The 24,449-nt window shown below is 45.0% G+C and overlaps 1 protein-coding gene across 2 annotated transcripts in view; it reads right to left on the bottom strand.

Moving 5' to 3' along the window:
* The window catches only part of TRABD2A (TraB domain containing 2A), an 84,800-nt gene that overhangs the window by 38,510 nt on the left and 21,841 nt on the right, over positions 1 to 24,449 (bottom strand). The window lies entirely within an intron of this gene.

Raw genomic sequence — 24,449 nt, 5'->3', positions numbered from 1 at the left:
TTCAGCACCAAAGCAAAAAGCTCTGGTGCACTCAGAATTGTGCAAAGGATTTTAAAGACGTAATAGGATGTGAATCATCATTCTCCAAATCCAGTTTTGGAAATAACAAACAATATTGTACAACAGCAGTTGCTTGGTGAATATGCTAAAACTGTGACAGAAACAAAACAATAAGCAGGTCATCAGGGCAACAAAATTCAAGTGGCTGAGCTGTTCATCCTCCCCAAGCTGGGTAAGTTCTGAGAAGCTGTACTTTCAGACTAACAGGATCTTTCCCAGGGACTCCCAAGTGATTTAATTAAATTTTTTGGATAACAAACCCTCAAGAAGGCATGTATAGCACAGGCAGGACTCTTGCACTCTAAAAGTCTAGCCTGAAAACTTAAGCTTGAATGAGAACACACCATATACAAAGTCTTGGGTTAAGCTTCATTACTACCATCCACCCCAAATACCTGCAGAAGGATGCCTCCCTCCTGCATCATTACACATTTACACATCACTACTAATATGCATCTTCTCTATGCCAGGCAACATCTACTGGAACTCCTTATGCTTATGTCTCTTCAGTTAAAATCTGAGATGCAGGTCCACAAGTCATGTGTCCATGCAGTGTTGTGACACTGGATTAAGGATAAAAGAGTTCAGAGATTACCTCACTCTGGATTGTGACACAGAGTAGATAACAAAAAGAAGCTACCCATCCCTTCAAACATACTACGTATCCCCCACCATAAAGCTCCTACAGGGTTTTTTTAATCATTCATATACATGAAAGAGTTAAAATCATAGAATCGTTTAGGTTGGAAAAAACCTTTAAGATCATCCAGTCCAACCATTAACCTAACACTACCAAGTCCAACACTAAACCAATTAAGGGTAGAGTAGCAATTTCATGTTTCCTGGCTTGGTGGCTGGATTATTTTTTAATGAAAGTAAAACTAGGAATCATTGAGGTTGGAAAGGACCTCTAAAATGATCAGTCCAACCATCAACCCAACACCACCATGCCCACTAAACCATGTCCCAAAGTGCCACATCTACACGTTTTTTGAACACCTCCAGGGACGGCTACTCCACCGCCTCTCTGGGCAGCCTGTTCCAATGCTTGACCACTCTTTCCATGAAGAAATTTTTCCTAATATCCAATCGAAACCACCCCTGGCGCAGCTTGAGCCCATTTCCTCTCGTCCTGTCGCTAACTACTTGGGAGAAGAGACCAACACCCACCTCACTACAACCTCCTTTCAGGTAGCTGTAGAGAGTGATAAGGTCTCCTCTCAGCCTCCTCTTCTCCAGGCTAAACAATCCCAATTCCCTCAGCCACCCCTCATAACACTTGTGCTCTAGACCCTTCACCAGCTTCATTGCCCTTCTCTGGACATGCTCCAGCACCTCAATGTCCTTCTTGTACTGAAGGACCCAGAACTGGACACAGTATTCAAGGTGTGGCCTCACCAGTGCTGAGTATGAAGGGATGCTCACTTTCGTAGTCCTGCTGGCCACACTATTCCTGATACAAGCCAGGATGCTGTTGGCCTTCTGAGCCACTTGGGCACACTGCTGGCTCATGTTCAGCTGGCTGTTGACCAACACCCCCAGGTCCTTTTCAGCCAGGCAGCTTTCCAGCCACTCTTCCCCAAGCCTGTAGCGCTGCATGGGGTTGTTGTGACCGAAATGCAGGACACAGCACTTGGCCTTGTTGAACCTCATACAACTGGCCTCGGCCCATCAATCCAGCCTGTCCAGATCCCTCTGCAGGGCCATCCTATCCTCGAGCAGATCGACATTCCCACCCAGCTTGGTGTCATCTTCAAACTTACCGAGGGCGCACTCAATCCCCTCATCCAGATTGTTGATAAATATATTAAACAAGGCTGGCCCCAAAACAGAGCCCTGGGGAACACCGTTTGTGACCGGTTGCCAACTGGACTTAACTCCATTCACCACAACTCTCTGGGTTCGGCCATCCAGCCAGTTTTTTATCCAGCAAAGAGTACACATGCTTAGGCCATGAGCTGCCAGCTTCCCAAGGAGAATGCTGTGGGAGACTGTGTCAAAGGCTTTGCTAAATGCTACCCCCAAACTCATATACAAGGAAAATAAAGTTGGCATTGAGAAACTTGTGTCAAAATCCAACAGATAAAAGAAAAAATCTCTTATAATTCATGAACTCCTACAAATTCCTCATTTTATCATCTTGGAAAAAATGCTGCCCTGTTGGTATTTCTGATCAGTCTTCATCTTCAACCTTTCTAACTAGAAAGAATTCTTGAGACAAAGTTGCCTCCTTAGAACAGGACATCTGGTACTTGCTACCCTGCAATGTGTGATCCCCAAATAGGGTCAGAAGCAACACTGTTTTACCACAGTCATTAACATTGAGGGACCCCACTGGACTAGCTTGTGTCACAGTTCAATGGCAGCTCAACCCAACCCAACTTCTCAAAGGCTACACATGCCAATATGCCACAATACACAATGCATCCTTATGTTGGTGTGTTTTTCCACCACACCCTATCAGGATTCTGTTTCCAAATTTGTGCTCATTCACCCTTCAAAGCAACCAACTCTCCAAGCCTTCCCTTCCTTTCTAGTAGCTACTCTTTTCCTGGAGCATTATCTTGCTTTTTCACTCAAGCTCATCTTTGGGTTTTTTTGCCTACTTACACATGAGCTGGAGAGGGAACTCACTGAAGACACAGAAACATCAGTATTACCTCTTCCCTAATTTGTCCAGACACAGAAATATTTCAGCTTGGAAGAAAAGCCCACAAGAGCCCTGCTAGTGTAGGAATCTTTGCAGATATCGCCCTAAGAATGCTCATCCAAAACCAGTCATCAACTAATACCAGACATGAGTTGCTCTCAGTGATGCCAGTTTTTCAAGCTCTGCACCATTCATGATCAAGTACAACTAAACACAAACTCATCAGGACAACAGAGATTTCCTGTTCAGAACGTGTCATATTTACTATGTAGTTAAACACACTTGGTATTGAAAAGTAACTTCACATCAAACAAACATTTCATTAGGGAACCTTACATAGAAGAACATCTGTTTGTGACAGATAAAACAAGGAATGAAATCACCATCCCTCAGAACGCCATTCCAACCTCTTGTATAAATACAAAAAAAATGAAATGTGGTCAACCCTCCAGAACCTGCTGAGCAATTTGGAATTAATACAAAAGGAAAATTTAAGTTTCCCAAGAGGTTTCAGAAGGCTGTAGAAGTTTTGCACATTGACCGCATTGTGATCTCTGTGAGCCCAGTGGAGATCTGTAAACTACTGTGGGTACACACATGAATTCCAAGGACAGATGATGTTAAAGCCTTTTGTCACGTGCATGCACACTACTGTCCAAAAAATTCAGTCCTAACCAGCTACAGTCTTCCATCTGAGCAGTGCTGCAAATTAAGTGTAACGGTCTTGCTAGCATCTCACTTCACTGTTTCTATGCTCATTCTTGCACTCAGAAATAGGATTTCACACTATATGAGCACACTGGGCTGGTTCCGATACATTGGCTGAAGCCCCTCTTCCTACTGCACAAACCTGAGCTCTACATAAACTCCCTTCCTTTATCATTCCAAGCCCCCTCTTCCAGACAGTCTTCCCCTTCTGCTTGTTTGTGTGTGACCTGCTGGCATTCAACTTCTATTGCATGACTATCCAAATCAGCCCCAGAGTCAGTGAAACTGACTTGGTGGACTGGAGACCTGACAGGCTCAGCCAGAACTCACTCAGTTCAATGCTCCCAGTTTCTTACTGCTCCAAAGGTGGGGAGGAAAAGGGTAGGGTTCATTCCTGATGGTTCATTCCTGATGGTCACATGCTCAGTGCTCAACTTCATATGCTAACTACTGTCACATTTGCTTTTTATAATCACGCTGTCTGTACCTCCCAAACTGAACAGCAACAGGTGTCAATGTTTCAGTAGCAAATTCAAATATGAGCTGCAATGCCGGTGTATCAGTTTCTTCTAACATGGCAGAATAGATGCTCTGCCAGGTGACAGGAAGCATTGAGGAAGGAAGTTCTTCCATGCTCATCCTTATATGGTGACAATGAGATCCAAGGGAGACAACTCATGCCCTTGGTATGTAATCTGGTCAGCATCAAAGCTTAGTACCAAACCAAGAACCCCAGCCCTTTGCAGACCCTACTGCAACCCCCTTGTACAATCCCTTCCAGGAGACATTCCAGATGAAGCAGACAGCGCTGCTACCAGACAAGTGTCCTGCTTGTCTAATGTGCACACCAGGAAAGTGTGAGCTTACAAACATAAAAACAGAATCATAGAATGCTTTGGGTTGGAAGGGACCTTTACAGGTCATATAACCCAACCCCCCTACAGTGAGAAGGGACAGCTTTAACTAGATCAGGTTGCTCAGAGCCCCATCCAACCTCACCTTGAATGTTGCCAGGGATGGGGCCTCCACTACCTCTCTGGGCAACCTGTTCCAGTGCTTCACCACCCTCATTGTAAAACATTTCTTCCTTATGTCTAGTCTAAATCGATTCTTCTTTAGTTTAAATCCATTATTCCTTGTCTTGTCACAACAGGCCTTGCTAAAAAGATTGTCCCCATCCTTCCTATAGGCGCCCTTTAAGTACTGAAAGGCCGCAATAAGGTCTCCTGGCAGCCTTCTCTTCTCCAGGCTGAACAACCCCAGCCTGTCCTTGTAGGAGAGGTGCTCCAGCCCTTGGATCATTTTGGTGGCCCTCTTCTGGACCCACTCCAGCAGGTCCATGTCCTTCTTGTGCTGAAGGCCCCGGAGCTGGATGCAGTACTCCAGGTGAGGTCTCACCAGAGCAGAATACAGGGGCAGAATCACCTCCCTCGACCTGCTGGCCATACTTCTTTTGATGCAGCCCAAGATTCCATTGGCTTTCTGGGCCACAAGTGCACATTGTTGGCTCATGTCCAGCTTTTCATCTACCAGTACCCCCAAGTCCTTCTCTACAGGAATGCTCTCAATCCTTTCATCCCCCAGCCTGTATTGATAATGGCGGTTGCCCCATCCAAGGTGCAGGACCTTGCACTTGGCCTTGTTGAACCTCATGAGGTTCCCACAGGCGCACCTCTCCAGCTTGTCCAGGTCCCTTTGGATGACATCTCATCTTCCTGGCATGTCAACCGCACCACTCAGCTTGGTGTCGTCTGCAAACCTGCTGAGGGTGCACTCAATCCCACTGTATATGTCATTGATGTTAAATAGCACTGGTCCCAGTACAGACCCCTGAGGGACTCCACTTGTCACTGGTCTCCATGTAGACATCAAACCATTGACCACAACCCTCTGGATGTGACCATCCAGCCAATTTCTTGTCCACCCATCAAATCCATATCTCCCCAATTTAGAGAGAAGGATGTTGTGGGGGATCATGTCGAAGGCTTTACAGAAGTCCAAATAGATGACATCCATTGCTTTTCCCTTGTCCACTGATGCAGTCACTCCTTCACAGAAAGCCACTAGGCTGGTCAGGCAGGACTTGCCCTCAGTGAATCTGAGCTGGCTGTCTCAAATCACCTCCCTGTCTTCCATGTGCTTGAGCATAGCTTCTAGGAGGATCTGCTCCATGATCTTCCCAGGCACAGAGGTGAGGCTGCCAGGTTGCTAGTTCCCAGGGTCCTCCTTTCTTCCCTTTTTAAAAATGGGCACAACATTCCCCAATAGCAGCACCACTGGTTAAGAGATGCAAACCTGAGTCATACACCACGTTCACAGCTAGTGTGTATAATTGCATATATATTCCTAAACATTTCAAACCAAGTAAAATAAAACTTGAAGGCTGTGCACCCTGGCAAGTAACTCCCTCATTCCCTGTCCTTGGCTATGGAAACTGACAAGCCATCCCAGCTCTGGGACATGGGACTTCTCCCAAGTTCTCTTTTTGCAAGAAAGATAACCAAATAAATGTAAATCCAAATCATAATAATTTCCTTCTGACTCTGTCTGCTACACATATCCACCCTTTGCTAGGACTATATCACTCCTCTGCAGAGGCCCTTAAAAAATATTATTTGCACCTTTGTTTTGCATCCAGGAAGGAACATAGACAATTTTACTTATGGTCCAGTTAATCCAGCCCCATGTTTTCAGTTTACTCAGTGATGAGCCTCTGCTTCAGAGGCTGTCAAAGTTTTGTCAGCACCATCTTTTATCTTGAATGACCTCATGACACTCAAAAGCCACTGGGCCAACCCTCAGTACATTGTGTCAAGGATGTATTTGGTGCAGCTCGGTGTTTATTTAAATTGTGGTCATCCAAGGACATCAGCTGATGGTCCATGAAATGACTTCACATTTTAAAAGCCATCATCAAAAAACAGACCCAAGCAACCATGAAATAAAAATAATTAACACTTTAAGCCTAGTACAGTTTTTCTCTGCTGATGGAATCATTGCAACAGCACTGCACAAGATGGCCCACAGTTCTCCACCACCAGAAAGGGCTAATTCAATTTCAATTTAAAATAGCTGAAAACCACTGTTTGATATAGTGCTGACATGTTTGATCTTTTGTTACATTTCAAAATGGTATTAATTCAAACTGTCTGCTTATCAGTTTCCAAGGACATGCTTTTATCTTGTTAAAGGCTGTTACTACCTTTGCCTAGTCAGTTTTCTTGGATCTCGTTTGTTCTCCATGAATGTTCAAAAAGGCTGGCTAGCAGTCATGGTATCCTGTGCTAGTTCCTTTAGAAGCATTGGCCGTGTGTCACCAGGTCCTGCTGGTTTGAAATGTTTAGTTTTACCATGTATCTTCTCGCCCTCCCCTCATCAATAACCTGCTGGCTAAACCAACATCAGTTCTATTTCGGATGGTCCGAAACAGCACTGTTCTTAACTAAAATATTTGCTTGTTTCAGTCTTTCCTCTATCCTCAGATACTCAAAAGCTGTTCTTTCAAGAGCTTCTGTCTTTTTATTTTCCTTTCCTACCCCTACAGCTTTTGCTCCCCTGCTGCAAAATGGTGCAATGAATATTTCTGCATCACAAGGGACTTTGCACCAGTGCAGACCTGCTGATGAAGAGTTCTCAAAGAACCTGGCCACCAGAAAATCCATTTTAAAACACTTCTTGCTTCTGACCACTCCATTTTAGTATCACACTCATTAGACTGTGTGGCTTTATCTACCCTAGAAGCAAATTCTTGGTTTAACAAGTCAAGTAAAAAGTGCTGGATTTAAATAAGCACACATCTGTACAGTCAATTTCCTTCATTTGGAAGGGAACATAAGCAACAAAGCATCAGCTGCAGCAATAACTGTTTGGGTTACATCCAGAAAGTCCTCTGAAACTTTTCCACAGTTTTGAGTGGCAGCTGGACATTTACAGGCTACTTCAGGGAGGCAGGAGGGGGCAGTAGAAGGGAAGTCCCATATCCGCTTCTGTAGGTTTTTTTTACAGTCTTTTAGATTCCTAACTGCTGACACAAAAGAATACCTCTGCTTTTGTCATGAGGGCCTTCATCCTCAGTCCTGTTCTCTTTAAAAAAAACGTAATGGAGAATGGGGTGTGTTTCAAAGGTGTTGGCAAGCACTACAGCTAACACACAAAAGAAGCTTTTGCAGAAAGCACACACTCTAGAGGGGGAGAAAACCCCAACAGCCCAAATGCTACCATCAAGCACCCCTATCACAAAGAGTGACTGGACGGATGCACCAAGCCTGCTGAAACAGCTCACCAGGAACTACCAGAAACTTGACCATGGACTGGCTGTTGGCACTAACACTTCTAACTGCAAAGGTCTTCCTCTGCAGATGTGAAATATCACAGTCTCAGACATACTACTACAGCTGTTTAGGACAGAGCTCCCAGAATATTTGCCGCTCCTCTTTTCATATAGCAATGCACAGCTAGAGCTCACGTACCATCCTGTGCTACTAGCCACAGCTTGGGGGGTCCATAGTCACACGCGGCTTGTGACCTGTGCAGCACTGCAGAAAGTCAGATACTGTGATCCAAACACTCTGTCCAGGATCACTGCACAAACTAGTACAGCTGAGTGCACTAAAACATCATAAACCTTCCACGTTTCATTTTATTCTTTGAACATTCTAATGCTATTTAATCAGTATTTCCTATGCAGCAAAAGCTTATGGGATTTACTGCATTAATGGAATGAATGCGTAATTACAATTCATTTGCAACATTTCTGACAAATTTGGGTCTCAAGTCCGTCACATCTCTTGAGCTTCCAAACCAAAAGGGCACCAAAATCGAAGGAATTTTCATACTTACAAACAGGCAATATGTTTAAGCAAGCTAACTCATGAGCTCTTCCCAGGACAGGAGCTCTCACTGCAAACTGAATGTGCCTTTCTGTAATAGGCTAAGGAGCGCAAAATAACAAAATTGATTGTGAACTCCTGGCTCTTTATCTCAGTACAGGGAGATTTATTATGTAGGTGGCAGGGCACCTGAAAATTTATGAGTCACCAACATGACGCTTTTGCAAAAGGCAGATTCCAAGAGTGTAATATACAAATGTTGGGAAGGAATTAACCTGTCCTATCCAGCTGTGTCAAAGCATCTGCCAGTCTTGCATCCAGTTTTGGACAGTGCTGAGACAGAAAGAAATTCAGAATGCAGAAGAGAAAAGAAGACTGTTGAGAGGTTTGGAAACATAAGCTACAGGAAAGGATGAAGAAACTGGCTTAAACAATTTAGAAAAGAGAAGCCCAAGGAAGGAGACAGGAGTCACCACAGTTCACCCTGCCTACAAAAGGTGGTTAACAAAGGAAAAGGCCATCAAGTTGTAGTCCACAGCTTGGGGATGACAAGAAGACCTCAGTTCAGCTTGCAATAGTTAGTGTTTTAGGTACAGGAGGAAGCTAAGAAGGGAAGGAGTGAAGCAGGGATGGATTCTCCAGGGTCACTGTATGGTCCCCACCACCATTAGCCTCGTTTCCCAGGCATCATTTTGGTGTATTTTGGTGTATTTTGTCATTTTGTCTTGGGACAAGAAGATGAATTAGGTCTCCACAGCTTCAGTGAGTCTTTTTAGCTGTCATATGCAAATGTTCACGTTACAGGTGTGAGTATTGTCTTCTTCAGGTAGGAAGACAATAACTGGAGACAGAAAGATACACTGATGTTAGAAAAGACTGAGTGTGCTCAGCACAGCCTGGATACAAAGCACACCTGGTCCTCCTGCTACTGAGCTCCCACCACACCTTGTAATTCCCTGTGAGCCACTTGAATGGTTTCCCTGATAGCCACGAGGTTAAGGCTCCTGGCTGTCTCCTGTCTTTAGGACCCAGTGCATAGGGGATGCCTGGATGTGGCCTGCTAATGTTTTCTACTGTACATTTCTGTGTTGCAACGCACACAGGATAGTTTTTCAGCCTTTGACACCTAAACCATCATCTGATTGCCATCCTCCTCAAGCTATATTCTTAAGGAAAGGACACTCGCAAAATGGCTCATTTCAGACAGTAAAGTAAGTAAAATACTAGATACTACCTGTGTCCAGCCAATCAAAGGGAAAAAGGAAGCAAGGTCTGTCTTTATAAACTGTATTAGAAAGCATGGGCGAAACCACGCAAGGTGCCTCAAATTGGCATTTCCTACTTTAGTTGTATCAATTGAATTGTTCGAGTCCATCTCCATTTTGAACTGACATAATACTTGAGGATTTTCACTTAATAAAATATTTGTTGCCTTATTTTCCCAGTTATCTCTGCAACATTCCCCATCTTCTGGGCCTAGCTACTTTGCCCAGAACTTTCTTGTTTCAAGTGATACCGGAATACTGGATCTTTCCAGCACTGGAAAATTGAGCGCTGAAATGAAGCCAACAGTCGTATTGACTGACAGATTGGTCCAGTATCTAGTCTTTTTTGTATATTTGTGTCTCCTTATTTAAAAAGTTCCAGATGCTGCTGTAATAGGAAACTGAAACTGGCTAAATAACAGAATATTGTATGCACAATGATTAATTAAGAGCAATCTAGTATGGGGGAAATAAATGTATGCAGAGAGAAAGTCTGTGTCCAAAATAATAAGACAATCTTCCAAAAGATTCACTTCTGAGAAGACAGGCTATGGAAAAGCACACTTTTCCTGGTAAATTCACTAAACTCTGTAAACCCACAAGACCTGATTCATTTCTGTTTGTTCTGTTTGTTATGTGACAGAATAATTTCATCTTGGAGATTGTCTACATAGTGGTGGTTAGTATTTTCTCTGGATCATGACACCTCAGGACAATAAAATCATCCCCATCATAAGAGCTCAGTGCCCACAGAAGCAGTCTGCAAACCAGCTCAGGCAGGAACTTTAATAACTGCCAACTGCAGGCAGTTAATTGGTCCTTCAATTTCAATTTTATTAAATTAATCAAATAAACCAGTTTATTTATAAACCTACTTAACATACCAAGTGTCATTGTTAAATTAGCTGTTAATTTAGTTACTGAGCAGAAACCATTCATGCACATCCACAGAGCTCACAGGCCACTCAACTTGTTCCTACAGCAGAGACAGATTCACAACATATTTCTAGCAACCAGAAAAGGCTGCTGAAAGTGTGACTGCAGCCAGGGGACTGCATTGGTCTCTGCCACATGTGGGTCCCCATACACAAGTCTTTATGGCAAAGGAAAAAAACCCCAAACAACCCCGAATAAACAAGTCTCACAAGAAAAGTTATGATTTCTCAGTACTCCAATCCTTCCCAATAAATCACATCTGCCAAACCCCGCCCCTCAAGTCTGTGTCTTTCCCAGATCCTCTTCACACATCTCACCTCCCATTGTACTGCTGCTTCCCCTTAGCGTGCTTACTACATGCACACACGTGCTCCACCTGCAGACAAACATGTACTACCGAGGGAAACCTGAATGCAATTTCAGAGCAGTGTTATGGAGCAGCTGAGGCTGCTCCCCAGCACAGGACAGCTCCAACAAAGATGGATATAGACCGTCAGACCTTCCCTCTGAGACTCAGACATGGTAGGCAATGCATCCAGCACTGATGGCCAGTCCTAATGCTGCTGAGGCAGAACAGCAACTGCAAGACTTCCCATACACTAGCAAGCTTATATTTACATGCACTCACACAAAAAGCCACAACTGCAGCAGCATCAGCAGTACCTGAAGCTGCATTCCTAGGACAGGCTGCCTGAGGTTTTTACTCGGCGGCACCTGAAAAACAGGATAAGAATGTGTGCACTGCACAAGCGCCTGGACACCAGTGTTGCCACGCAGCGTGGAACATGGGCAGCAGGCTGAACAGCAGAAGGAATAATGGTAACCAGCAGTTAGTTTGCCCACATTTTGCCATGCTGCCACAAAGCCAGCTCCCACACACAAGAAACTTGGTGGCCAAAAGCTTGACACTGTACCAGCAGCAACCAGCAGGCTGCATGAGGAAAGGCTCCTGCTGGAGAGGACTGGCAGGAGAGGCTGCAGAGTGGAAGCAAAAGCCAAGTTTAAATCTTGGTAGCAGACAGGATTTGCTGCCAAGGTGTTGCAGCATGCCTAGTCTTACCACATATGCATGTTTCCCTTGACTGGAATGGCACCAGCCACTCTTACCTTCCCCTGAATCATAAACGTTCACATAACTATGGAAGAGAAAAGCAGACAGAAAAGGATTCTGTGCTATAGCATTTACACAGACATCAAATTCTCCACAAAATTGCTTGCAACTTCCAAATATATCCAGGAGTCTTCTTTCAGTGTAGGTGATAAACCTCATACTGCCTTCCTTAGTACTGACTTTCAGAGCAGTCCAAAGGCAGACACTTCTAGTCTTTCCCTACTGCCTTAAATAACCAATGACTTGAAAGCCAAAAGAAATTTGCATACAACAGCTGGATCTTTTAATGACTGCCAAGATAGCAAGCAAACAGGTGCTCTGGGAAATGCTGGGCGGAAGGAAATCAAAGCTGTTAGAGTTGCAGAACAAGCCCAGGAAGTCAGCACAAGGCATATCCAGCCAGCTTTCTGAAAGTCATAGTGAGATTTTTCAAAACTGGTTCTCCAAAGTCAACCTATGTTTAAGTTTCTGTATATAAAGAGACTGCATTTCAAAAATCCTGTGTTCTTTCAGCCCTATTCAAATCATTGGGAATCAGTACCTCTAAAACAAAATCTAACTTTTACAAGCAAATATAATGGGATAACAACTTAAAAATAAGTCATTTTGGAGGTACCAGCTAGTCAAAGTCCTTCTAGGTCTCCAGTTCTCCTAAAATTGAGATAACAGCCATACACTGCAATTCAAAACAGAGAGATCTTTCCATAGCCTGGAAAATTCTAATGGCAAAAGAAAGCCTTTCACACCCACTTTTACATGTAACATTAAAAGCCATAGCTGAGAAAATATAACTCCTTGGCCTGGGGCTATGAACAATCTGGTGGGGAGAGAGAATAAGCATCAGCTTATTCACACCAGGACTGTGCTAAAGGACTATTGAAGCTGCAGAACTTAAGGACATGGTTTGTCTTTTCCAATTCAGGCTCCTTCCCTCCTGTTTTATTTCCTGTAAGGGCAATGCTACATCCTAACAAAAAGCGTGAACTGTATGTGCAAAAGGTCCAAATTTCCCTTAATCTGAGTTACACTAAGCCCACGTTTTCAAAAAGCCAAAAAAAAAAAAGCCACCCAGGATCACTGGAAGATGTTTGTCTGCACCTGTCTCTGCCTATCCTGCTGTCTGCTGCAAGCATAATCCATAGAAAAGATACTCAGCAAAGCACTTAGAAAGCGAGCCACAACCTTCACCTCTGCTCTAGACCAAAAAGCGTGCTGATGCTTTTCCTTTGCATCCTTGTTTACATAGCAACACAGCTGAGAGCTAAGCAAAGCCAACAAGAAGCAGAGTCTTCTAACCCACAGAAATCTGAGCAGATACATTGTACTTTCCTAACAGCTGGAAAAAATCACTTGTTCACAGCTCCTTCTGCAGTGACAGTGATGATGGAGCTGTCACAACACAGGCAAGGTAACTGTGAGGAGATTCAGACCTAACATCCTCTTACAAACTGTGTCACTGAAAAGAACAAGGGCACTTTAAATAGCTCCTTCAAAATCCAGTACTATACAGATTTTGGTCTATCCCAGACAGTCCTAATGAGCAAAGATTTTCAGATGCAGACAGAGGATGTAGGAGTCCAAATCCCACTGAGACTAACAGGACTTGTTCTTCTAATCCACTTAGCGCTTTCCAAAATCTGCTTCAGCCAACACATATTTACTTATATGACAAACATCACATCCAGGAGCAAAGGGGGTGTTCTGCCTTCACACTGCAAGAAGCTATAGGAAAATGTACAGGAATTTGAGAAGGACTTTCAAGTTACTTCTCAAGTTACTTCTGCACTGGTTTGCCAGCTAGTGTTGCGCACATGTCAAATGATCTCTTCAGCTTTGCATCTGCTACTGCACCAGCAGTTGCTGGGCATCACTCCCTGCACTAAGCACAAACCCACCAACATGACCCATAGGCTTGAACTAAAAGTACCATGACCCAGTGTCATTCATTTAACTATGGGAGACAAAGCACTCAGGAACATTAGGTTCAGGCCATATAGGAGCATCTGCCAGAACCACCCCCCCCCAGATTTAGTAATCTGAAGGTACTTACCCTCCTGCTACTTTTCAACATGCCCATTGGTGACAGAAGCGTGAAATACTATTCCAGTCTCCAAAATAATTCAATTTACCCTGATCAGAGCCCTGAAAATAGAGAAATCCTGAGACGTCACCTTCCCCCCTGCCCCGCCCCCCACCGAAGTATGTAGAGTGTCACTCTGGTGCACCACCATGCTCTAAAGTAATTATGTTTTAGAAGACAGAGGAACAGAGATCTATTAACAGGCAAAACACAGTAAATACATGCTACAGTGGGTTTCTGCAATGCTGAGCCACTGTCAATCCTAATAAAATCTGTGCTAAAATTGTCAACATAAATTAACAAAATCCACCTTCACTAAATTATTTAACAAAAAACATTTTTTAAAATAGAAAAGATCACAAACAAGAGCAGGATCACCTGAGGTTAACAGACACATTAACAGAATAGTGGAGAGAGCAAGCAAAACAACCCTCTTCTGGTATTTCCTTTTCTCCTAGACAATTATTTGGTTGCTGCTTACAGAACAGATCTTGTATCCATCCACAAAAGCACGTCTGTTGTAATCCTGATGAATGTTTTCTACTTCTTGCCAGTCAAAAAAGGCATTCTTAGCTACTGAAAGAAAACATTTGAAATCTACTTCATTAACATAGCTTCAGTGCATATGAAAAATCTAGACTTATTGGGGGGCTAAATCCACCTTCATTCGAAGTGGTTGGACTACTTCACATGTCTCCTCAGCTTGCCTTGCACTAACAATCCCACTTCCACCTCTCTAAAAGGCTACTGAAATGGCTTGTTACTACTCAGGAAACCAGATTCTTGATCTAGGAAAGGATCAGCTTCTCAGGAATCCTTAAAAAAATGAACCTAGAGTGTGACTAAAACATGTGGACAGGCTATATCAATTTTGGAAAGCCAAGAGCAAAAGCAGCATGCTACCACCCCCTCTGTTCCTGTGAACTCTTTTGCTACTGCTATTTCCAAGTACTGCATCAGTGTATTCATTGCAACATCTTCGTAACAGCTCTGCAGAGCACTGTTAATCCTGATCTTACACACAGAACAGAAGGCACAGAAGAGGCAGGAAGGCAGCAGCAGGGCTGCAAATTAAAGCTAGGTCTTCCTATTACAAGGTTTCAGCCTGGAGACACCAGGATCTTTTTCTGTCACATACCATGCCATGGCATCCTTCAAAGGAAAAGAATGCTTTTGCCTGAAAAAACCCAAATAACAGCCCCAGAAATTGTCTCTCAAACCATCATCAAGACTACATTTGACAGTTGGTCTTTTTTTTTCCAAACTGAGGACTCCCTGACCTTTTGACAAAACTTTTGGTAGAAAAAAGTCCACTTCAAATCCTCAGAGCAAACCTAATCAAAGCCCTCTATAGAACAGTCAATGAGGAATTACAGTGCTGCCACCGAGCTGGCCCAGAAAACAGGCATGGGTGAGACAAGGAGGGCACTACACCATGTTGTCATCCTGAACAAGATATATGGAAGTCCGGAGGAGCACAACAGCATCTGCTCCTCCTCTAGGCCACAGGACTTGTTTGCAGAAACTTGCCTCCAGCCACCACCTGCAACTAAGGCTCTCCTCCTAATTACCAAACCCTGCTTTTACTCTAGACCTTGTCTTGCAAGCTCTGTACACATCTGTGGGGCTCAGCCTCCTTCATCACATCTACTGGGCTCAGCCTCATCTCATTTTTATCTGGTAGCAACTCTCTGGTACATGTCAGAACTAATCACTCTGAGGAGACAAACACAGAGAGAGGTGAGGGAGAAGAAACCATGCAACCAGGTGTCCTGACACTAGAGTACGTGTTTGGAACATTTGATCCCTCATCTCCCACTTCACATACCCCAGTCATACAACAGCATAGGTGCTCTATGCTCTTCTCTTTTCAAGGGAAGATGCATTTTGCATAGGTAGGGCACTTGCAAAACATGCTTACACTGCAGTGTGGGGCCCAGGCCAGCCTACATTATATGTGAATAGTTAAGCTGGATATGTCAGCGTGTTGTTCCTCTGAATCTGTTACAGTGAGTTAATTATCCAATAGCCTTTGTTACACTCCGATTCACTCCTTTACGGGACTGCACCTCGTTCAACTTTCCCTCCAGTCTAAATCAGGACAAGGTGCTAGCCAGGCCTCAGCTGGATGCACCAGCTGTGCTACCAGCTCACCTACTGCTGGGAGCTCAAAGCTTGTTTGCTGCTCTTGTGCAACCCCATGGCATCCCAGCTGTCTAGTGAAATGCTACACTGCTTGCCTGCAGCAGACAAAGTGAAAGCTAGAAAAGTGACCTTAGAGGATACTTAACCTGGAAGACATTTAAGAAGAGGCCAACATTTACTTAATTCAGCTGACCTGATTCATATGCTTTGACCTGTTTGAACAGGTAAGACTGTTTAACAGGTAACACTGGACTGATGCAGGTCCAGACCAGCAGCCACAAAAATCACGTTACAAGGAAGATGGGTGAATGGAAATTCTTCTCTTGTAGCTGCAGTCCCAAAACAGCCCCTTTTCCTGGGCTGCTTTCTCATCTCTAGTGAAGTTTTCCACTTCCAGTTTGAAAGATTAATGGAGGCACCAGATGAAGGGCTCAGTCTGTTACACACCTCATTCTCCTGTAGAAGATACAATGATCTATTTTAACAGTACACCACTGCTAAGAATATATCTGGCTCTTCTTCTCACCCCTTCCTCCTTCCTTGCTCCTGACTGCATTTTCCTGCATGCATTTTCCACCATGCTGTCTCTGTCTCCACTGGTCCGTTCTCTGGTTTGTAAGCCACTGAAGCGTGGCTATTTCCAAGAGCAGCAACAGGGCTGGATGGTTGCAAGGTTTTCTGAGTAATCCAGTCCCTAGACTTGGGAATGACAAGCCAGCAAGGACTTCAAGGCCATAACTGCTAGACTACCCTGCAAGTCAGTGGTACACTGCATCCCACAGTTGTCTGCTATGCCCGCAAACGGTCTTCTGCCTATGACCTCCTCTCAGCTGCTCTTCTCTGACTAAAAAATCCAGTGCATGTTTTGTACCTCCATACCCAGAGTGCTTTTGATACGTGGCTCCGGAGGGTTACCTGTTCCTGCCTTGCTAACAAAAGCTAGCTTCCTCTAGTTCTTATTACAAGGCAGTGAAACAAAGCAATTTCTTTATCTCTGTGCCTGCCTGATCAGCATCTTCTCTGTGCTAGTCAAGTTCAGCAGAATAGCTGTAACGCATTCACCATCCCTCAGCAATAATGCACTTCTAGCTCAGGAAGTCACCATGCCTCTGATAACCAGAAACTGGGAGATCACGCAGGGGAAGTAAATTTATGCCTTTGTGTTTCTTATGCTCATTCCCTAAGTACCTAGTGGGTGAAAACTAGCTGGAACCGTGACTCCTAATTTTTATAGTTAAGCAGTGAGTGCAAAGCTGCCATTAAAGAGTCAGGCTGAGCTGGGACAGTGGGAACTGCTATGTTCACTCTCTGTCCAGGAATTTCATGTTTCACTGCTCACTGGAAAGAACATAAGTGAATAAAATTTGTCTTGTTGCATAATTTGCAGTTGTAAACGCTCCTAGCCCAGGAGAGGGGAACTGATCTGCAAAGCGGAACAGGAGCGTCCCTTGCCACGTCTGATTAGATGGAGCACAAAACTGCATGTTAAATTCAGCAGAGTACACAGAGTAGCAGGCTGCAAATCAGGGACAGACAGATGGGTTATGTCAGTGCAAAACGAGAGAATGAAAAGGTGAGAAAGACTTTTGCCAACTACACAGTAAGAGGACTCTCTGCTGTCATAGGCCACACCACTAATAATTATTGATGCAACGCTAGGCAATCTTTGGCATGCTTCTCCAGCCCGCTTGCTGTACAGCATTATAAGCTTGCACTCAAGTACAAACCGTATTGAGCTGTTTCTGCTGTATGCCCCATCCCTATCTCTCAACACCACAACCAGACAGCTTCTTCCCAACACACCCCTCTCTTGATGCACTGAATCTACAAAGCCCTGCCAAGCCACAAATCAGCACAGGGAGCCATTGGCTAGCAAAGCCACGTGGTGTCCTCGCTGTCTCACTAGGACAAGTTGTGAGGCTCTCCAATGGGGGTCCTCAGAAGACCTGGACATCTGAAACCTTAAGAGATATATGAAGAGTGATGGAGAACATCAAGCACTTATCTCATAAGCTGTACCCTGTGTCTTTAATTCTGCAGTTAAGCATTGCTTTCTCAGGCTGCCACTCCATTTGCCAGATGATGACAGCACAACTGACTCACCTCTACAACATTTCAGTGGCAGAGCCTGGTGTCAGCCAAGACCAGCCACCTTGAAAAGCCTTGGAGCCAAATTCTGCAAGGTTATACATTGCTTGAAAATCAGAAAAAAACAGAATAAGCAGATATGCACAAAGTGTAAACACTTAGGAGCAACCAGCATGCTAAGTGACTGCCACTGGCACAGCCTGGAGAGATAGAGGGGAAAGCTGTGATGCCAAAACTAGGAGCTGGTGTCCTGTGCTATTTTCCCTGCACACTCACTTACTTGATGACTCTGCAATACCTCTGAGGCTTAGCAGTCTCTGTCCTTGAGAAATTTGACTTCAGCCTTCTCCAGTGCTGCACCAACCATTTCACAACCCATCCTCACATGGCTGCTCATGCTGTGCAGTTTTGAAACCTAACCCAGCAATGCCTTTGCTGTTTGACTCATACTGGGACAGAGCTGTTTCCTACCAGAGTTCTGCTGCTCCTCAATAAATAAGATGGCATGTGACTGAAAATAAGATCATCTTCCTGGGAGGAGCTAAGGCTGACAAATGGATTGGCTTCAGGCACCATTATCTGAGACGTAGAGACTTTACCTGATTTTCATTCCTGTGAGTCTTAGCAACAAGATAGTACCTTAATTTCCCCCTGCTACTCTTATTAGAAGTCAAAGCAGAGATAAGGGATGACTGCTTCTACTCAAATCAGTCTGAGGCAAGTACAGTTTGTGCCCTCGTTAAAAGTAAATGCAGCACAGCTTTCTGAAAGATGCTTTCCCAACAGCATTAACTCTCAGCTATGAAAGCCCATCAATAAAATCCTCTGCTGGAACCTTCTGTGGCCAAGATAAATTTCTTGTTATCAGCTAACTAATCTGCAATTAGTCTCCTCTAGGGACTGAAGGGGATGGAGGAAAAGATCTTGGCCAGGGCAAATGCAATTAGAAACAGAGTAAGTTATCTACAGGATGTTTGAAAGCCCCACCTAATACTTACAATACCTAAGGTGAAAACTCATACATTGGTGGGTCTCCAGGTTTCCATTACATGACCTGTGGCCAGACCCTGCATGATGAATTGACTCATTTCTATGAGAGCCAGGCCAGAATAAGAAGCAGTGGGAACAGAAAACAAACCGGAATTCAAGCAGACCAGCAGTGCCAAAGCACACACTCACGCTCTGGCAGCGCGGAGTCAGGCATTTGCAAGTAGAGATGCTGGGGCTGAAGAGGATCTTGCTCAATCAGGTGTGAGATCCCAGCTTCAAAGCAGACGTTCCTCCTAATTCAGTAGTGCTGCACCTCTGCCTGGCATGGGTGACACAAGAAGGAAGGAAGGAAAGCGCTCTTTATCAAAAACACACCGACAGGCTCTGAAGAGCAGCACTGCATTGTCCCCTGGGACAAAAAGGCAATATGGACAACCTCTGGCTCATCGTGGAAGTCCCTGAGAAAGGTAAGTGAGCACAGAAACCAGGAACCTCAGCTGGGGAGGAAATGCAGCTGCACCCAGAGCAACTGCATTGTTCCTAGCCTTGCAACAAGCTACATTTTTTGTTCCCTCTACCAGGTAGAAGTTGATAGGTATATGTGCAGCTCTCACCAATGCAGACCCTGGTAAGCTCTTTAACCCTCTGTGGGATGGCATTTCCTATGTACAGAACATGCCCTGGTAAACCCATTTCACCTGCTCATGCTCTGTCCTCTGTTTCCCAGCTGGAGGAAAGAGCATTCCTTTTTACCTCACAAGGGGCTGTCAATGAGTGGAAACCTAAGCCTTATCCCCTGCCCCCCCACATCCTCTTGATGCCTCCCTGCAGCTCTGGCTGTGCAACCCACAGAGCATGCAGATGTATGAATCCAGCCAGGACTGCAGTCCTGCCTGGAGGGCATTTTCCATGTAGTGTGTAACAAGGTCATGGGAGAGGGGCAGTCAGACTGACAGGAATCTGGGCTTCTTTCCTGGTCATCTCCTGGCAGGTAGGACCACCACCTGGTCCATGCATGCTGCAGGCAGGAGCACAGAGGGGAGACCTGCTGCCCGCAGCTCTGCACCTATCTGCTGGAATGTCACCCGTGCTTGTACCCGATGCTGGAGAAGGAAACCTCCAAAAGACACCAACTCCTAGGAGGCCTGAAGTGTCTTGGCTTAAGCAGCGATGCTCTTGCAGAGCTGATGCCCATCACCCACCGGTTCAGGAAAGTTTGCTTAACGGTTGCCTTTGTTTTTAAACATGAACCCTGGTGGAAGCCGAAGTGCTCGCTTGCTTAGAGTCAGTCCTCAGGTACTCCACTGGTTCGCACTAGACCTGTCTAACTGTCTTGGGAATAAATGTGTCTGTGTATTCCAGGAAAAAAAAAAATAAAATAAAAGGAAAAAAACCTGCAAGACTCTAGCCAAGTGTTGATACTAAACTGGAAAAAGGAGCTGGCAGGAATGCAGTTAAAACTCAGTTCTAGCTCTGCCCCCTTGTGCTTAGTCCAAAAAAGGGCATGAGCCCAGTATTGGGGGGCGGGGGGGGAGGGGGGGGGGGGGAATAAAAAAAAAAAGCCAGTTTACCCTGAAGGGGAACAGGACTGAATTTCCCAACTCCTGTGGAGTTCAGTGGCAGAGGGGAAGGTGACAGCAGCAGAATCGTACATAGTGCCATAATACCAGGGTGCCAGGCAAGCCAGACCTGACTGCGAGTTTCTAGAAAATCAGGCCCTGGATGTGCGACAAAGTGTAGAATGACAGCCCGAGGCAGAGACCGGGAGTAACTCAAATCTCCATCCCTTTGCCTCTCCCCTTCTCCTGCTGCACACACGCCTTGGGGGCTGGTGCTGTGCATACAACCATGTGAGTGCAAGGTAACGTTTCATTTAGCTTCTGCATCTGCAGCAAAGTCTGCCCTAGACCGCACTTATGTTAAGATGGGAGAGGAAAGAGAAGACGACACAAGCCAAGGGAAAGTAGAACTGAGTGTACCGCGTTTTTCTTAACACTAGATCTAAGGCTCTTGACGACATAAACTGGAGAAGGCATGAAGTTTTAGGGACAGTGGGGAAAAGCTGATTGACCTGAAACAGCAGGAAGACAGCAGGGTCACAACACTTTCCTAGTGAGCTGAGATCATTTGGGCTGGTTCTAGTCTATGCAACGCAGTCATTCAGTCCCCATTCAAAACTCAGGCACTGTATGCATGTGTACCCCTATAAGGACTAAAAAGAGAGAGTTGAGCATGAAAAACTTGTATATTTCTAATAAAAATCAATTAGTAAATGCTGATTTGCAACCACTGAGCATTTGAATGAGTAAGCAGTTTTCAGGATGTAAGCCAGGGTGACTAAGGCATGTGACTACAGTACTAGTACCCTGCAATGTTACACTACAGAAATGTGTGTAACAAGCTTGATATAGGGAATTAGTGCTTTCCCTTGCTGGGACACACCTCAGGAAAGCAGTGTGCAGGGAGGAATAAAACACACAGGTCAGCCCCACCACCCACACAGAGGAGCAGCTATAAACTCAGTGTACACTAGCTGTATTTTCCAAAGAGAGGTACCATCCATGAGAAATGGGTCCCATGTTTTTATGAAGAGATCTAACATTAGAATTTATTCCTAGTACTTTTCCCACTTCTTCTAAAGGGACTGAAGCAGAAATTCACTGATGTCTGCAGGAGATCCTTTCCTGACTTACACAAGCTTTGCACCAAGAAACAGCAGCTGACTTTTCACAAAATCCATTAAGACAAGACTATCAGTACCTTTCCAATTTCTATGGTATACCTGCTTCACCCTTGGCCAACTTGGTCTGCATGCAGAGGGAGCTCTTTGCCAGGCTCTGAGCTTCACCAAGGCTAGTCACAGAGGAAGAAAAGGAAAATGGTACCACAGGCTAGGGCAGGTTCCTGCAAAATTTAGAATATATCTGAAGCAGCTCACTTTCTATCTGTCTACACAGGACCCTCCAACGACTGCCTGAGAGCTGCAGGACTCCTTTTTCACAGTCTTTCCTAAGCCAAGCCTAGTCTGACTTGGCGGACACGTTGTGGATCCACCACTCTGGCTCTACATCACATGGCAAACCCCCCTGTTTAGGGAGATCTAGCACCATTCAGCAGCTCTATAGCCACTTTGTAGAAGATGATCATCTTCTACAAACTTGGACAAACAGCCTCTCGAGAGAACTCCTGCATCTATCTTTAAGAGCAAGAACAGAAAAGCGTGTGGCATGTGGGGTCACAACTGTGTAGGCTAGGCAGATAGCATCAAGTCACCACCATCACTCCACTGCATTGCCTGGGAACCTGCTTTATGCCAGTACACAGTCCTGCACACCCCTTTCCAAATCACATCCACCAGCACTGAGCTTAGCAAAGAGCCACCTGCAGGGCGGCTCCTTCCAGACAGACATCACTGGCAGAAGGGTATATAGAAGCATCAGTTATGGACCAACACACATCTCAAAGACAGTGCTGTCTGGAAACACCTCTGTTTCTCCTGTCTCACAGTCATACAGCCTCTGATGCGCTTAGGTTCCTGAGCTGCCAAAGGATGCAACCTCTAAATTTTAGATGTCTGGTTAGCTACTGTATGTGCACAATCACACATGATGGCACTAGAAAAAGAAAACAGTGCCTTCTCTCAAGGACTTCCCCCAGTGAGCTCATAACTTCTGGAAGTTACGAAAACATTACACTCCAGAGGAGCCACAGACAATGGGCTGCTGTGCAGGTGACCTGGCTTCCATAATCCACCACAACAGGGAACGGATATGTTCATGACAGGTCTTCAAAACACTGTAATGGCCTTGAAATTCTACCAGCCTGAAAACTGCCTGAGCAAGGCAATGCATTTGGCCAGGTTCCCAATCCTCACTGAACATGGGGAGGATAGAAGAGACATCTCCACCTACCCATGATGCTATCTATAACGGTGGCACCAGAATGACATTTTTGAAAGAGTTTTGCGATAGCAGTAATGAGCTCCAACTCCAGCTCCAGCTGGCCAGGATTCAGTGCAGACTGAAGAATCCAGCCTGGAAATTTTAGCTCTTAATGTCAAACTGGACTAGCCTAAGATAACAACCAAATTTTAGGCAAAGAAAACTGGATTATTCCCAGAGGATTCATTACAATGCTACTGTGCAGACGTGCTGTAGCTTTCCCAGACAGTATGAACAAGAGGAGCGACTCCTGCTACTTACCAGCACCACTGATGCCTCAGTTTCCCACCTGCATGCATCACAGGCTTCCTGCCACTGTTGCTGTCCCAGTAACTACCATGCAACACTGCTCTGGGGACCGACTCAAGCCGTCTTCACAGGAGCACCCAGGGAAGTGTCTTGTGTTCCAGGATGGCCTCGGACTAAAGGGATCTTGGCAACACAAGTGCTTTTTAAATTGTTCTTCATCTGCCTGGTGCTCCCTGTGCTCAGTGCCACAAATCAACGTCAAGCCAATGGCAAGGGCTGTCGTCACTTACCAAAATCCCAGCCCCTCCACTTGACAGCATAGGGTATGGCTAGGGCTTTTGCGAACATGAGGGGGGCAGTGGCATACTGTACGCTCACAGGGCAGGGTGCTCAGTGCCTGTCTGCCATGCATCCCTGGGGATGCCCTGGGGACCATCCCCTGCCCTGTGCCAGGCAGGTGCAGCAGTCCCTGCCCTTTACAGTCTCCTGGAACAGATGGAAACCAGAGGTTAAGGCAGGGGCTTCGTGAGATGAAGAAGGCATTGAACTCTAATGTTTACCCCTGACTAGCCTGAGCAGGAATGTGGCTTCCAGACAGCATTATGGCTTTATGGTCCCATTTCATGCCTTGTTATGCAGGTAAACAGAGCCCAGAAGAGCTGGTGCCTGCTCCTTAGGGATCTTCCTCTGCAGGTATTGCAACAGTGAATGCAGCCCTCCAAGTCTTTTGGCCCCTCTCACATGTGCACACACATTTGGCTGATACCTGAGGGCATTTGGAACCAGCTAGCAAAGGCCTTCAGACCTCAAGCACATAACAGACCCTCTGCTTTGTGGTGTTGTTTCAGTGCTCCTAAAACCTCACAGTTGCAGACGATGTGCAGCAGAAAGCATGCAGTTTTGACCTGCAGCTGCCCCGCCAATCCTGCCTGCCCCTATGCTAAAGTCACAGTACCTCTGGTTTATAATTTCTTGCCCCATGTCTCATTGTCAAAAAAAAAAAAAAAAAAAGGTCTTGTTTCGGATTAGCATAAAGAAAGTCACATTGGCACTGACAATAAACTTATGACGCTTCAATCTAATCTACAGAAAAGATCTACAAAAAACAAGAATCTGGAAGCTGCTTGTCTAGCCTTAATTGCAGATGTCTAAATGCCCCAAATTGGTATTTCATAAGACAGAACAAAATGTACATTGATTCCATGCATGAATCAGCAGCCCTTGAACACTACCTAGCAATCTTTTCTGTTTCAGAGATTTTCTGTGGCAATTTAAAGCCTGAATGACGGCAATTCCACCAGGTCCTAAAGAAATTTGTTCAACTGGCTAATTGCCTTCACTAGAAACCAATTATATTGATTCTGATAATGTGTATCCTCAGCAGCTAGGCCACTGGA

Source organism: Pelecanus crispus, chromosome Z (assembly GCF_030463565.1).
Source record: "Pelecanus crispus isolate bPelCri1 chromosome Z, bPelCri1.pri, whole genome shotgun sequence".
Classification (NCBI taxonomy): domain Eukaryota; kingdom Metazoa; phylum Chordata; class Aves; order Pelecaniformes; family Pelecanidae; genus Pelecanus; species Pelecanus crispus.
Note: the sequence above shows the minus strand (reverse complement) of the source record. Positions and strands in the feature narration are given on the sequence as shown.